The 14,301-nt window shown below is 46.6% G+C and overlaps 1 pseudogene; it reads left to right on the top strand.

Annotated features, from left to right (window-relative positions):
* Positions 1-1,487: 1,487 nt before the first annotated feature.
* LOC149404108 (uncharacterized) lies at positions 1,488-5,745 on the top strand (annotated as a pseudogene).
* The last annotated feature ends 8,556 nt before the right edge of the window (positions 5,746-14,301 follow it).

The raw sequence follows: 14,301 nt of genomic DNA, 5'->3' as shown, positions 1-14,301 counted from the left end.
TGGCGTCATTCGATCCACCTTCGTTCCTAATTTGTAGACGATCCGTCGCTGTGCTATTGGGGTATCGGGTCTCGGAGCTTAGTCGGCTGAGGTTCGTATCAAGTGGTATCAGAGCTAGTCTCTACTTTTAGGTCTGCTTATCCTTTGTTTCGTTTTCTTTGTTTTCTTTTCTTCGTTTGTGTTGTGTTCATTCCGTACGTACGTATTTGTTGTGTTGGGTCTGTGTTCTTTTCGTGCTAGGTCTGTGTTCTTGAGCGTCAAAAAAAAAAAAAGAAAAAAAAAAGAGAAAAGATCCGAACAAAAAAAAAAGAAAAAAAAGAAAGAGAATCCGTGGACTTCAATTCTTATTCAGTGGAGATCAATTCTAATTATCGCAGTCTGTTTTAGGAAGTCCATTTTTTTAATCAGTTTCCGGATTTTATCACTTAATTTCGGAAATGTCATTGATTCCTAGTTTCCTGAAATCGGTTTCCATTTATTTGCTTTTATTTCCCGAATCCTTTCTCTTGCATTTCCTGTTTTGTGTGTTCACAATCAATTTCGACATTCAATTTCATTTAATTCAGGATTTCTTTTAGTTTCCTTTATTTCCAGAATCATTTCCCATTTAATTCCCCTTTCATTCGTTTCCTGTTTGTGTGTGTTCACAATCAATTTCGACATTTCACATTTAATTCCGAATTAGCATTACCTCCCGGATATCAAAAAAAAAAAAAAAGAAGAAAGAGGATCCGAAAAAAAAAGAAGAAAGAGGATCCGAAAAAAAAAGAAAAAGAAAGAAGAGTATTTTTTACCTCAAGAAATTTTATTTTCCTGATAGATTCCTTGTGTGTTTTGGAGCGTTTTTAGGTACCCTACATCCTATCGATATTTTTTGGTGTCGCCATTTGTCAATTGTGGGCTGATTGTCGCACCTTGGGAGAATTGTTTTTGGGACTTATCTAAGACCCTAGTCATAACTCCCCGTGGTGTCGTTTTCCCGTTCGTGTCGTTTGGGTGTCGTTTGTGTCGTTTGGGTGTCGTTTTGGTGTATCGTTTTCGAATTTCCTTTCATCACCTTCCTGGTCTCTGAGTAGTTCGGCACGAGCCTATAGAGAGTTTGAGTAAGTGGTAAAAGGCAGAGAGAATAACTATCGCCATTATCAAACACGAGTGCAGAGTGATACTTTGAGTGTAAACACGTGAGGGAGTGATTTTTGTGAGGTTTCTCTTTTTACTAACAATATCTTGCAGCAACCATGTCCAACAATGGCGACGAAAACGAAGGAATTCCAGACCGGAGGCTGATGATGCAAGCCATGATAGGAGAGATGCGGAGGATGATGAGGGAAGAGTTGGAGCCACTACGAGAACGTGTTGAGAGAGTGGAGGAAGGCCAACAAGCTCCCAACAGAGGAAGACGAAGACAACCTAGGGAGGAGACAGAAGATGAGATGGAGAATGATTTTGAAGAGGAGGATTATAGGAGAGGAGGACGAAACGAGAGAATGTTCGAAAGAAGACAAGGAGGAAGGGACAGAGAAGACGGAGGAATTGGTGGCATCAAGAAGAAGATTCCAACATTCCAAGGGAAAAGTGACCCGGACGCCTACTTTGAATGGGAGACGAAAGCCCAGTTTGTGTTCAATTGCTACAACTACACCGAACGCAAGAAGGTAATACTTGCTGCCGCTGAATTCACTGATTATGCTATTGTTTGGTGGGATCAGCTGGTGACGAGTAGGCAACGGGATGGAGAGGAGCCGATAGAGACTTGGGATGAGATGAAGGCCATCATGAGGAAGAGATTCGTGCCTCGCCACTATTACCGAGAGCTCTATCAGAAGCTTCAGCGTCTACGGCAAGGCACTCGTAGTGTTGAGGAGTACTACCGAGAAATGGAGGTTGCCATGATCGAAGCAAACATAGAGGAAGATCGCGAGTCTACCATGGCCAGATTTATCAACGGGCTGAACCCTGACATAGCGGACAAGGTGGAGTTGCAGCATTATGTCGAGATGGAGGATTTGGTTCACTTGGCCGTCAAGATTGAGAAGCAGCTCAAGACGAGGGGTAGCATGCGGGGAAACCGATTCTCAGAACAACCTGCATGGAAGAAGACCTTCAACCGAGACGAGAAGAGCAGTTTCAAACCACGAGGGGACGTAGCCAAGCCAAGCACTTCCACGGCCCCAACCACATCTAGTCCTGGTCCCAGTGCTCAAAAGAAACCGGAGACGTCATTTCAGCGAAATGGTGATATCAAGTGCTTCAAGTGCCAGGGAGTTGGTCACTTCGAAAATCAATGCCCGAATAAGAGGAGCATGACGATTCTTCCGACCGGAGAGATGGTTACCGACGATGAAGAGGAAGATCAAGAGTGTACCGGAGAAGAGTCAGACGAGGAAATTGAGGCACCAGCAGAGCTCGTGTTGGTCTCTCGACGAACTATGAACGCACAGGTTGTACGAGATGATGAGGAGCAGCGTGAAAACATCTTTCACACCAGGTGCCATATTGGTGAGAAGGTGTTCAGTGTTATCGTCGATGGAGGGAGTTGTACGAACATAGCCAGCGTTGCTGTAGTGAAGAAGCTTGGACTTCCCACGACAAACCTCCCTCGTTCTTACAAGCTTCAGTGGTTTAATGATGGTGAAGAGGTACGTGTCTACAAATAAGTCCTTATCAGTTTTCGGATTGGCAGCTATGAGGACTCAGTGCTCTGTGACATGGCACCAATGGACGCGGGGCATATACTTTTGGGGCGGCCGTGGCAATTCGATCGGAGGGTGACTCATGACGGCTACACCAACAAGTACTCCCTCAGGCACAAGAATCGTACCATCACCCTCGCACCCCTTACTCCAAAGCAAGTTCATGAAGATCAACTGAAGATGCAACAAGAGAGGGAAAGGTTTAGGGCACTAGAGAAGGGAAAAGAACCAAGGGATGAGGTAAAAACAGAGAGAAAACCCGAGAGAGAAGTGGGGAGTGAAAGAAAAGATGGGGTCATGAAAAACAAAATCGGTGAGAGAAAACAAAACAACTTCTTTGCGGGAAAGGGTGATGTGAGGAAAGCCTTCTTTGCCAAACAGCCGATGATTTTACTTGTGTACAAGGAGGCTGCCTTATTCACTAACCAACATGGCCAGGTCCTACCTACTGCCATTGTTTCTCTTTTGCAGGAGTTCAAAGACGTTGTTATTCGAGACATGCCTACGGGACTACCACCGATTCGAGGGATTGAGCACCAGATTGACCTTGTACCCGGAGCCTCGCTTCCAAACAGACCGGCCTACCGAACCAACCCTGAGGAAACGAAGGAGTTGCAACGACAAGTCGAGGAACTTTTGTCAAAGGGGTACATTAGAGAGAGCATGAGCCCGTGCGCCGTACCAGTTCTACTAGTTCCAAAGAAGGATGGGTCCCAGAGGATATGCGTGGATTGCCGAGCCATGAACAACATCACGGTCAGGTATCGATTTCCTATTCCTAGATTGGATGACATGCTAGACGATTTACATGGTGCGCGTGTTTTCTCTAAAATTGATTTAAAGAGTGGGTACCACCAAATTAGAATGAAAGAGGGGGATGAATGGAAAACCGCTTTTAAAACTAAACTTGGGTTGTATGAATGGTTAGTAATGCCTTTTGGTTTGACTAATGCACCTAGCACATTTATGCGACTTATGAATCATGTTTTGCGTTCGTTCATTGGTAAATTTGTGGTGGTATACTTTGACGATATTTTGATTTATAGCAAGACCCTAGATGATCATGTCTTACACTTGCGTGAGGTTTTTATTGTACTCAAACGTGAACAGTTATTTGCTAACCTTGACAAGTGCACCTTTTGCACCGATCACGTTGTTTTCTTGGGTTTTGTTGTAAGTTCTAAAGGAGTGCAGGTAGATGAGGAAAAGGTGAAAGCTATTCAAGAGTGGCCGACACCGACAAATGTAGCACAAGTACGGAGTTTTCATGGCTTAGCGAGCTTTTATAGGCGCTTTGTCAGAGATTTTAGCACGATCGCTGCCCCGCTCACGGAGGTGATGAAGAAACATGTGACGTTCGCGTGGGGGCAAGCACAAGAGGAGGCGTTCACCGCAATCAAGGGAAACTTAGTCAACTCTCCTTGTCTCGCTTTACCTAACTTCGATAAACCATTCGAGGTTGAGTGTGATGCGTCCGGCGTGGGAATCGGAGCAGTTCTCATGCAAGATCGACGGCCGATTGCGTATTTTAGCTAAAAATTGAGTGGGGCCACCCTTAATTACCCCACTTACGACAAGGAGATGTACGCATTGATTCGAGCTTTAGAGACTTGGCAGCACTACCTTTTTCCAAGAGAGTTCATGGTCCACAACGACCATGAGTCACTGAAGTACTTGAAGGGACAACAAAAGCTCAACAAATGGCATGCGCAATGGATGGAGTTCATCGAGCCGTTTCCATATGTCATCAAGTACAAACAAGGTAAGGAGAATGTGGTAGCTGATGCCCTTTCTCGAAGGTATGTCTAACTTTCCACTTTAGATGCTAAACTGCTTGGTTTTGAACATATCAAAGAGTTGTATCCAGACGACCGAGAGTTTAGTGAGATATTTACGAAGTGTGAGAAGATGGCGTCGGGAGATTACTTTAGGCATGATGGATTTTCGTTCAGGCTTGGTAGACTTTGTGTGCCTAGTTGTTCTCTTAGGGAGTTGTTAGTTAGGGAAGCTCATGGTGGGGGCCTTATGGGACATTTCGGGATAGCAAAAACTCTAGGAGTGATCCAGGAGCACTTTTATTGCCCTCGCATGAAGCGTGATGTTGAGAGGATCTGTGGTAATTGTGTCACATTTAGGAAAGCTAAGTCGAAAGTTCAATCACACGGTATGTATACACCTTTGCCTATTCCTAGCTCACCTTGGGTAGATATATCTATGGATTTTGTGTTAGGCTTGCCTAGGACTAAGCGAGGTCGTGATTATGTTTTTGTAGTGGTTGATAGGTTTTCAAAGATGGTACATTTTATCCCATGTCACAAAACCGATGATGCTTCTAATGTTGCTGATCTGTTCTTTCGGGAGATTGTTAGGTTGCATGGCATGCCTAGGACGATTGTCTCGGATAGGGATATCAAGTTCTTAAGTTACTTTTGGAAGACCTTATGGGCTAAGTTGGGTACTAGGTTGTTGTTTTCGACTACTTGTCACCCCCAAACTGATGGTCAGACCGAAGTAGTTAATAGGACCTTGTCGACTTTGTTGAGGGCAATAATTAAGAAGAATATCAAAACTTGGGAAGATTGTTTACCACATGTTGAGTTTCCTTATAACCGCGCTATTCATTCATCTACTACGTTCTCACCGTTTGAGATTGTCTATGGTTTTAACCCACTAACGCCGTTGGATTTATCTCCTATTCCTATGTCTGAGCATGTGAATTTAGATGGTGAACAGAAAGCAAAGCTTGTTAAGCAGCTTCACGAGAGGGCACGACTCAACATTGAGAGAAGAACGGAGCAGTATGCGCAGCAAGCCAACAAGGGCCGCAAGAGAGTGATTTTTGAACCCGGTGATTGGGACTGGTTACATATGCGCAAGGAGCGATTTCCGGAGCAACACAAGTCCAAACTACAACCGCGTGGCGATGGACCTTTCCAAGTTATTCGCAGGATCAACGATAATGCCTACAAATTGGATCTTCCAGGTGAGTATAATGTTAGTGCTACATTCAATGTGACTGACTTATCTCCTTTTGATGCAGATCATGATTTGAGGGCAAATCCTTTTCAAGACGAGGGGAATGATGAGGACATGCCCCAAAAGGAGCCGCAAGCAAAATACCAAGTGCCGGAAGGACCCGTGACGAGAGCTCGAGCGAGGAGATTCAAGGAGGAGCTTAACAATCTGATCATCAAGCTCCAATATGAAGAAGGGGACAAGCTCGCAAAGGAGAGGATTCAAGGAAGCCAAGAAACACCAATGAAGAACGTTATTTGGGCTGAATTGAATTAGTCGGACTATTCCTATTTTTCTATTTTCAGTTTATGTTATTTGGGCCAAGACATGTTATTTAAAAAGCCCATATGTGTTTGTATTGGGCTGGTCCTTTGTTTTATGTTTATTAGTGCTTAAATAAGGCTAAATGGGCTTATTAGGTTATGGGGCCCATGGAGCTGCGAATTTGCCTTTGTAAACTCTATAAATTAAGCCTTTAGGCTGAATGGAAGACATACAATTTGGATTTTCGAGTTAAACACTTTCTGTGAGGATATCATTCTCTCTTTGGTTCGTTTAGAACTATTCGAGTCTCTTACAAAGCGGTGCGTGTAGGATTTCGAGACCGACTCATCAGACGGCCATTCGCATCTGTCCGTGGCGTCATTCGATCCACCTTCGTTCCTAATTTGTAGACGATCCGTCGCTGTGCTATTGGGGTATCGGGTCTCGGAGCTTAGTCGGCCGAGGTTCGTATCAGAATATTATCTATGTTTACCCTTCATGAATATCATCAGCTAGTCGGGATTTACAAAATTACCATTTTACCCTTCTAGCTGTTATTTCCTCAACTTCTTTGTGGCTTGTGAATAAGTTAGAAACAATGTATTGACGAGGAGCTAACAAGTGACGTTGTTTCATCCAAAAGAGTCAAGACTCAATTTGGACACTGGCCAGTTCATTTATTCACATTCCAAGGAACAAAGCATGAGGTGATATACATTGCATTTAAGCAATCTTGTACATGAATTCCATATCTATGAGAACTTCACAAAGTTACTCATGACATCTTCACAACTTAGTACTTCACCAATAGGTCCTGTTCAGAATCACATAGTAAGTCCGAACTCTGACTTTCTCAAATGAGAATACGTAAGCTGTGAAATGGCATGTCTTATTTCAGGAATAAGGTAAGCACGATGCAATTCATACGAAGTGACTTCGAGACATAAGAGGTTAAATGGTTTGTTCTTATCTTGTGTCTAGAAGTGCACTGGTCAATTCAGTACCTTCGAAAGATACATAGAAGAACTATAAAATCTCCAACTCTCAATGCCCCATAACCAGACATCATAGATTCTCCTAACAATCTGAGGTATATAGTCCTTCGACCCTTAGATTGCGAATATATCGTTTTAAGCAAACTACGAAGGGTTTGTCATGCAAATCTACATGTGTCTCTTCATAAGTTGTTAAGTTTATTTATGGACTAAAGACTAATGTTTTATCATAAAGCTTCAAACAGACGAAGAAGAATGAATGAACGTTTCAACTTTTTAGTAATGAATAAGCAATTACAAGCAAGAGTCTTCGTGAGACTTTATTACATCAAATGTACAAAATAAAGACTACAACTCTTCTTGTGGGCACCATTGACAACAGAAGGTTGAAACGTTCGTCTCCCCACGCAACACGTCTCTCTTCTTTCCTCGGAAACTCGAGCAACGATGAAAGTTTCTATCACAATAATCACTCGAGAAAGAAAGGAATTAGTGTGTGGGCACTTTTAAACACGACGACTCAAGAACAAGTCTATGAGTCGAAGACCAAAAACACTAGGTCAAATGTGGACCTAGGTGCCAAAACAAAAACAAAAGAAAACAAGAGAGAGAGAGAGAGGGAGAGGGGCGGCTAAGGGTTCTAGAGAGAGAAGCTCTCAATCTCTAAAACTTTGGAATGAATAAAATGAGAGGAATGAGGCCTCTATTAATAAGGGAGGGATTACCTTCAATAATGTAGTTTCTTCTTCTATAGAATATAAAATATTCATGAGCAAAATTTGCTCTTCCCCCAATATAGTCACACGGCCAAAACCAATCCAAGCAAGTCCTTGGATTTGTTTCCACTTTTATCTTGCTTCTCTCTTTCCCTTGCGTTGGCCGATCTCCCTTTCAAAGTTAGAGGAAATTTGTTTCCTCTTTTTCTTTTGGAAAGTATCTTGATACATTAATTCACAAAATTGGTCTCGCTTTTTCTTTTTGTTGTGTTGTCGGTCGTTTTCGGAAAACCCGGAACGCCGAGAAGACGCGCCGCTCTAAGGGCCGGTGGTCAGGCCGGAGGTCCTGAGGAGTGGCAAGCCTTCCGTCACGAGTCGACTGGAAACTCCTCGTGCCAAACTCTCGGCTCCTCAAGTCGAGCCTCGCTCCTTGAGTTGAGTCATTCTCCTCGAGTCGAGCCTCGATTCGTTCTCCTCGAGTCGAGCCTCGAGTAGTTCTCCTCGAGTCGAGCCTCAGGTCGCTCCTCGAGTCGTTCTCCTCGAGTCGAGCCTCGAGTCCTACTCCTCGAGTCGAGCCTCGAATCGTCCCCCTCGGGTCGAGCTTCGACTCACTCTCGTCGAGTTGAGCCTTGCTCATCGAGTCGAGTCACCCTCCTCAAGTAGAAATCTTCATATTTCGCGTGACAAGCGTGATATCCGAAGACCACAAGAGTCCGACAAGACAGGCCGTGCACCACGCGCCCCTCAAAGAAACCGCGCGAGCAGCAAGCCGCGCCGGCCAGCCAAGCAGGCCCTGTGCCGCGCCAGGCAGGCCGCGCGCCGCGCCAAGACACGCCCGCGCTGCGCGCTTCATGCGCCGCGCATCCCTCGCCGCGCCCGGTGTCCTGCGCACCGCGCGTTGTGCGCCGCGCGTTGCGCGCCTCCTTTTGATGATGTGCGCGCCGGCCCCTAGTCCCACATGGACGAAAGAGGACCCTCCTAAGGCCTTCAAACACCTATAAATACCTCCTCTCACTGAGGGGGAAGCTATCCCATCTTTTCCGATCGATACGCTCGAATTCTCGCTCTCCTCTGCTTCTTTTGATGCCAACTTTGGCCTGAAGCACTCCCACAAGTCTCTCTCGTTCTCAAAGGTTCTGAAGCACTCTCGGGGACTCCCGGGCGTCGCTCCCTCTGATCGAACGCCCTCCAGTGCCTAGGCACGCTCCAAGGGTTCTCAACTAGAGTCCCTTAACGCGTCTAACATGCTAGACGCGTACGGGATCTCTGAAGTTCTAAGACGTTGCCCCTCGACTCCTCCGCGCACCGTCCCCTTCGTCGAGTACGCTTCTCCGTCAAGACTCCGCGCCTCACGCTGCGTCACACACGACCTGAACTACGTTCTGACCTGATCCCACACATGGGTACGTAGGCAGCCTATAGACAAAAGGCACGGTCACTCCTCCTCCTCACCGATTTCGTCCTCAGAGAGGTGGGTTGATCGGAGAGAACGTAGCTCGAGACTTTCGAGTTCATACTTTTGGCCCGGGTGCGATCACTTGGTCCGGCCTTGGATCGAACCGCCCGAGGTATTCAATCGTTGTTCATTTTCGTGCGACAACATTTTTGCGCTAGAAGGAGGGGACTTCCCGACCTGTTCAGCCCGAAATCCCTTCTGTTCATCTTCTTCTTTTCTCTTGGAAATTCAACTTTCTCGGACTCGAGAAAAGATGAGTAATCAGCCACCCGTACGTTCCGAGGGTGTTAACAACCCCGATAGCGTCACTGGGACCAAAAAATATTTCTTGCGCTCTGAAGAAGAGTCGCTCCACGAAGAGAGCTCGACCCGCTCACCATCTCCAACTCCAGATAGCAGGGATGACCGCATCATGGAGTTGGAGGAGAATGTCCGCCAACTAAAGGCGAAGAACGCGAGGTACCACAGCCGACTGGCTGCGAAGCAACCCGCGCATAACGCGGTGATCCCCAACGGGGATCCCGATAACCTCAATGAGGAAAGTCGTGACCGCAACCTAGATTATGAGGGTGCTGATGATTCAGAGGATATAGAGACTTCTCTCACAAAGGACGGGGAACTCCCCGCTGTGAATGAAGCCGGTCCTTCGGATCCTTCACCCAAGACGCGCGAAAGGCACCTGCAGCCTGCAGCCTCCCAAGAAGGGAGCTCCCGACGTTCGGCCCATGACCGACTTGGTTAAAGGGAGAACGTTGCGGAAAGTCAGGGCACGCGAAAGGCGCGCCGTCTCAGACGAAGCTTGCGCCTCCGTGCGGCAAGCCCGGACCTTAGGGATCATCTTACTGCCCAACGCAACAAGCGTGTCGATGACCTAAGAGAGCGACTAAGCTCTCGGTCGAATGTCCCCGTAGCAGCCGCAACTAACGGGAATCGCCGCACGGGTCAAGGGTCTAATGAGAGGCGACATATGACTCCTCTCGAACAGGGAGTTACTCCGACTACCGGTCTCGATGTGATCACTATGATCCACAATCTTCGAAATGAAGTACGAGATCTACGAGAATATGGAATAGGCGGAAGTGCCTACGGGGTCGTTGAGGAGAATTCCTCGCCTTTCACGGCTCAGATATTGGCCGAGGTATGTACGGGAAATTTCAAACTCCCAAACCTCTCTCCCTATGATGGGAAAGCGGATCCCGCTTACCATATCCAGCATTATGAAACCTGGATGACGATGCAGGGTGTCGCTCCGGGCGCCATGTGCTAAGCTTTTAGTCTTACCCTCGCCGGACCCGGCTTCGAGTGGTTCAAGAACTTAAGGCCGGGAAGCATCCGAATCGTTCAAAGACCTAAAGGACATGTTCCTAGCACGCTTCGCTACATCTATGGTCCAAAAGAAGACCAAGATGTACCTGTGGTCAATCAGGTAAGAGAGTGGCGAGTCTCTTAGACGATACCTCGCCCGATTAACTAAAGAATCGAATAAGGTCGACCGCTTTGACGACAAAGACGCAATCACTGCCATCATTAAAGGCTTGCGCACAAAGTGACTTCCTCAAGTCCGTCGTTGGCCGTGTCCCTTCTACCATGGCCGAGTTAATGACTTGAGCCAAGACATTTATGGGAGTCGAAGATTACCTCGATAACCGCAAGGGCAATAGTCAAAGCCCTCACCACTGAGACGAACCTAGCAACGAGCAGGGCAACTCCCGCAAAAGGCGAAACAGAGGAGGTCAGACTTCTAATACAATACCTCCGATGCCCCAAAAGCTGTGACTTGCGGAAGACTTTAAGGGCTATTCATCGTTCACACCGTTGAACACGGCGCCGGATCAAATCCTGGCTTTGGCACGTGACAAGTTCATCGCCCCGGCTCCAATGAAAAATGACCCCGCGACTCGAGACCGGTCTAGATATTGCGAGTTCCATCAGGAATCCTGACCTCCGAGTGCCACAATCTCAAAAGGCAAATCGAAGCTCTGATCCAACGAGGTGAGCTAAAAGAGTTCGTGTTGCGCATGATTAGCGTTGCCGGCCCCACCTCAAGCAGACCACTGTCTAGCAAAGAAGGAGGAGCATCGGCTACCGCCGACCGAGCCACAGCAACTGTTGTCGCCAATCCATAGCTCCACGTTGTAACCACCATACTAGGTGGTCCACAAGATGGAGATTCAGCCCGACAAAGGAAAAGTTTCCTAAGGGCCGTGGCTCAAGAAGACGCTGCTATGCACGTCAACCTCACTTACGAGGAACCTCCGTCCGTACCTCACGAGATGACGTACTTCACCAACGAAGAGGCCAAGCGAGTAGTGCATCCGCACAATGACGCGATAGTGCTCAAGGCCAAAGTGGCTAATAACCTGGTGAAGAGGGTTCTTATCGACAACGGCAGTGCTTCCGACATAATCTTCAAGACCACTCTAGAGCGCATGAAGCTCGGGGGGCTATGCCCAACTCCGACCCAAACACCCTCATTTAGGTTCACTGGGGACAGAGTCATGACCGAAGCCATCATCGATCTACCTGTCACCTTCGGAACTCTCGGAGGCATTGAAGTCATTCACATGGTCCCATTCCTAGTGGTTCATCAGGAGTCGCCCTACAATGTAATCATTGGGCGACCCACGCTGAATCGACTAAGGGCCATTACTTCTACATACCACCTACTGGTGAAGTTTAATACCAAGGATGGAATCGGCATCATGGCTGGCGATCAATCCCAAGCCAGAATATGCTACATCCAAGGAATCGATGGAAAAACCGCTAGAAAGACGGTTAACACGATCTTCCAGCTAAGAGACAGCGTCGAGTCGACCAAGGTCCTCCGCGAAATCCACGAAGACATCTGCATGACACCCAAGTGCAAGGTGCTGGCGTCCTCATCCCAAATAGGGAGGGACCCCACAAAGTCTGCCAAGTCATACATGACAGGACCTGCTACATCAAGTACACGGACGAGACACCGATCTATCGCCTGTGGAATGGGGAACACTTGAGACATCAAGTCGCCAGCGCTTCCCCCCATTTTATTTCTTTGCTTTCCAACATTCAATAAGGCCTACGAGCCAATGTTTTAGGATTTCAAATATTTTTAATATTAATAAAGTTTGAAGTTTTTCATTCAAAATCCACTTTATCAAAGTTTTTGATCATCAAGATAACACTTGTAAACCCAAAACTCGGGGGGCTAGTGACATAGGCAACTGTAAGTACGCTCGAAATCCTCAAGAAAGTACGCTCCACCAAAACAAAACACCCGAAAATAAACGGGAGCAAGCGTGCACTAAAGACGCCTTCGCGGCGCGCCATAAGACATCCAAGAGATGCAGGCTAAAGACGCCTTCGCGGCGCGCCGTAAGACATCCATGAGATGCAGCCTTAAGACTCCTCCGCGGCATGCCATAAGACATCCAAGAGATGCAGGCTAAAGACGCCTCTGCGGCGCGCCATAAGACATCTATGAGATGTAGGCTAAAGACGCCTCTGCGGAGCACCGTAAGACATCCACGAGATGCAGGCTTAAGACGCCTCCACGGCGCGCCATAAGACATCCATGAGATGCAGGCTTAAGACGCCTCCGCGGCGTACCATAAGACATCCAAGAGATGCAGGCTAAAGACACCTCTGCGGCGCGCCGTAAGACATCCACGAGATGCAGGCTTAAGACGCCTCCGCGGCGCGCCATAAGACATCCAAAAGATGCAGGCTAAAGACGCCTCCGCGGCGCGCCGTAAGACATCCATGAGATGCAGGCTAAAGACACTACTACAAATACAGTTTTTCGGTGCGGATGACTTTTGGGTGCGACTTTTCGCACCTAAAAGTCGCACCAAAAATTACTTTCGGGTGCGACTTTTCGCACCCAAATATCACTGAAGTAACCAAAAAATTTCGCTGATTTTTTTTAAATTTGGGTGCGAAAAGTCGCACCCAGAAGCATATCATACCTTTGGGTGCGACAAAGTCGCACCCAAAAGTCCAAAACATTTGGAAAATTTAGCGGGATTTTGTTCCCTCTTATTTCGCTTCTAAAATTTCGTTCCGTGTCTTTACTTACTCTGCCAAATTCTATCTCATTAGAAGAAGAAGAGAAAGGAAAGAGAAGAAGAGAAAAGAAAAGAAGAAGAAGAGGCTGAGCGGCTGAGAGAGAGAAAGAGAGATTGAGGGGGAGCGAGAAAGCGAGACTGAGAAGGAGAGCCACCGAGGGAGAGGACGCGCGGCCGACAGCAGCCACCGAGACCGAGCATCACCTCGCGCGCGCGGCCGAGAAGGAGCGAGCGCCGCCGCGAGCACGCCGAGGACGCCGGGAAAAGAGGGAGACGGCGCCGAGGAGACTGGATTTCGGGAAGCAAGGTAAAGAAAATCTTCTTCCCCACTTCTTAATTCAGATTCTAGGGTTCGTTTTAGGAATTTGGGGGTTTTTTGTTCCCCACTTCTTAATTCGGATTAATATCATCATGCTTTGATTCTTTTTGTTTATAGTAGTTCATTGAAATAAAGTTGTATTTAGATGTCTGTTTTTCATATTTCTATATGATTCTTGTGCTTGTTGATGCTTATTCAGTAAGAATTTTGGAATTTGGTTTGGTTTATTATAGGGATAAATCAGTCTCTAGCCATTCCGTGACAGTTCGAGAAACGATAGCTGTGAGTTCTGCTGAGATTAATGGTGCCACAGCTTATGAAGTTTCAGGTACAGGTTTATCTATCTATGTGTGCGTATGAGAACTTTGGACCAAAATTTCATTGCTTTGTCTCGGTTTAACTGAGGGGAATTTCCTATTGTGAAACTGTGCCACCAACTGGAAATTTAAGTAGAGGACACAAATTTATTGAGAGTTTGTTGGTATTTTGTTTGGCTGTGAAATGGGGTAATGTTGTTTGAGCTTTGGTTTAAAGATATTTAAAGTTTAATCAATATACTTTATTTCCTGTTAGGGTTTTTGTAATTAATAATGATAGGTTTCTCGGCGCACTGTGTTTCACTAGCATTGTCCGGAGCACTGTTCTCTTGGACAAAGCCTTTGCTGGTTAGCATTTGTATGAAGTCATATTCAAAATGGTGAATGTGTTTAGGTGCCCATAATTTTCTCAAGAACGTTTTGGAATATGGTTTCAGGTAATTAGTGGAATAAACAGGGGATCAAGCTGTGGCCATCACA

This window comes from Urtica dioica, chromosome 2 (genome assembly GCF_054948205.1).
Source record: "Urtica dioica subsp. dioica isolate 48M chromosome 2, U.dioica_male_clone48M_v1_H2, whole genome shotgun sequence".
Classification (NCBI taxonomy): Eukaryota; Viridiplantae; Streptophyta; class Magnoliopsida; order Rosales; family Urticaceae; genus Urtica; species Urtica dioica.
This window is presented reverse-complemented; position numbering and strand designations above follow the sequence as displayed.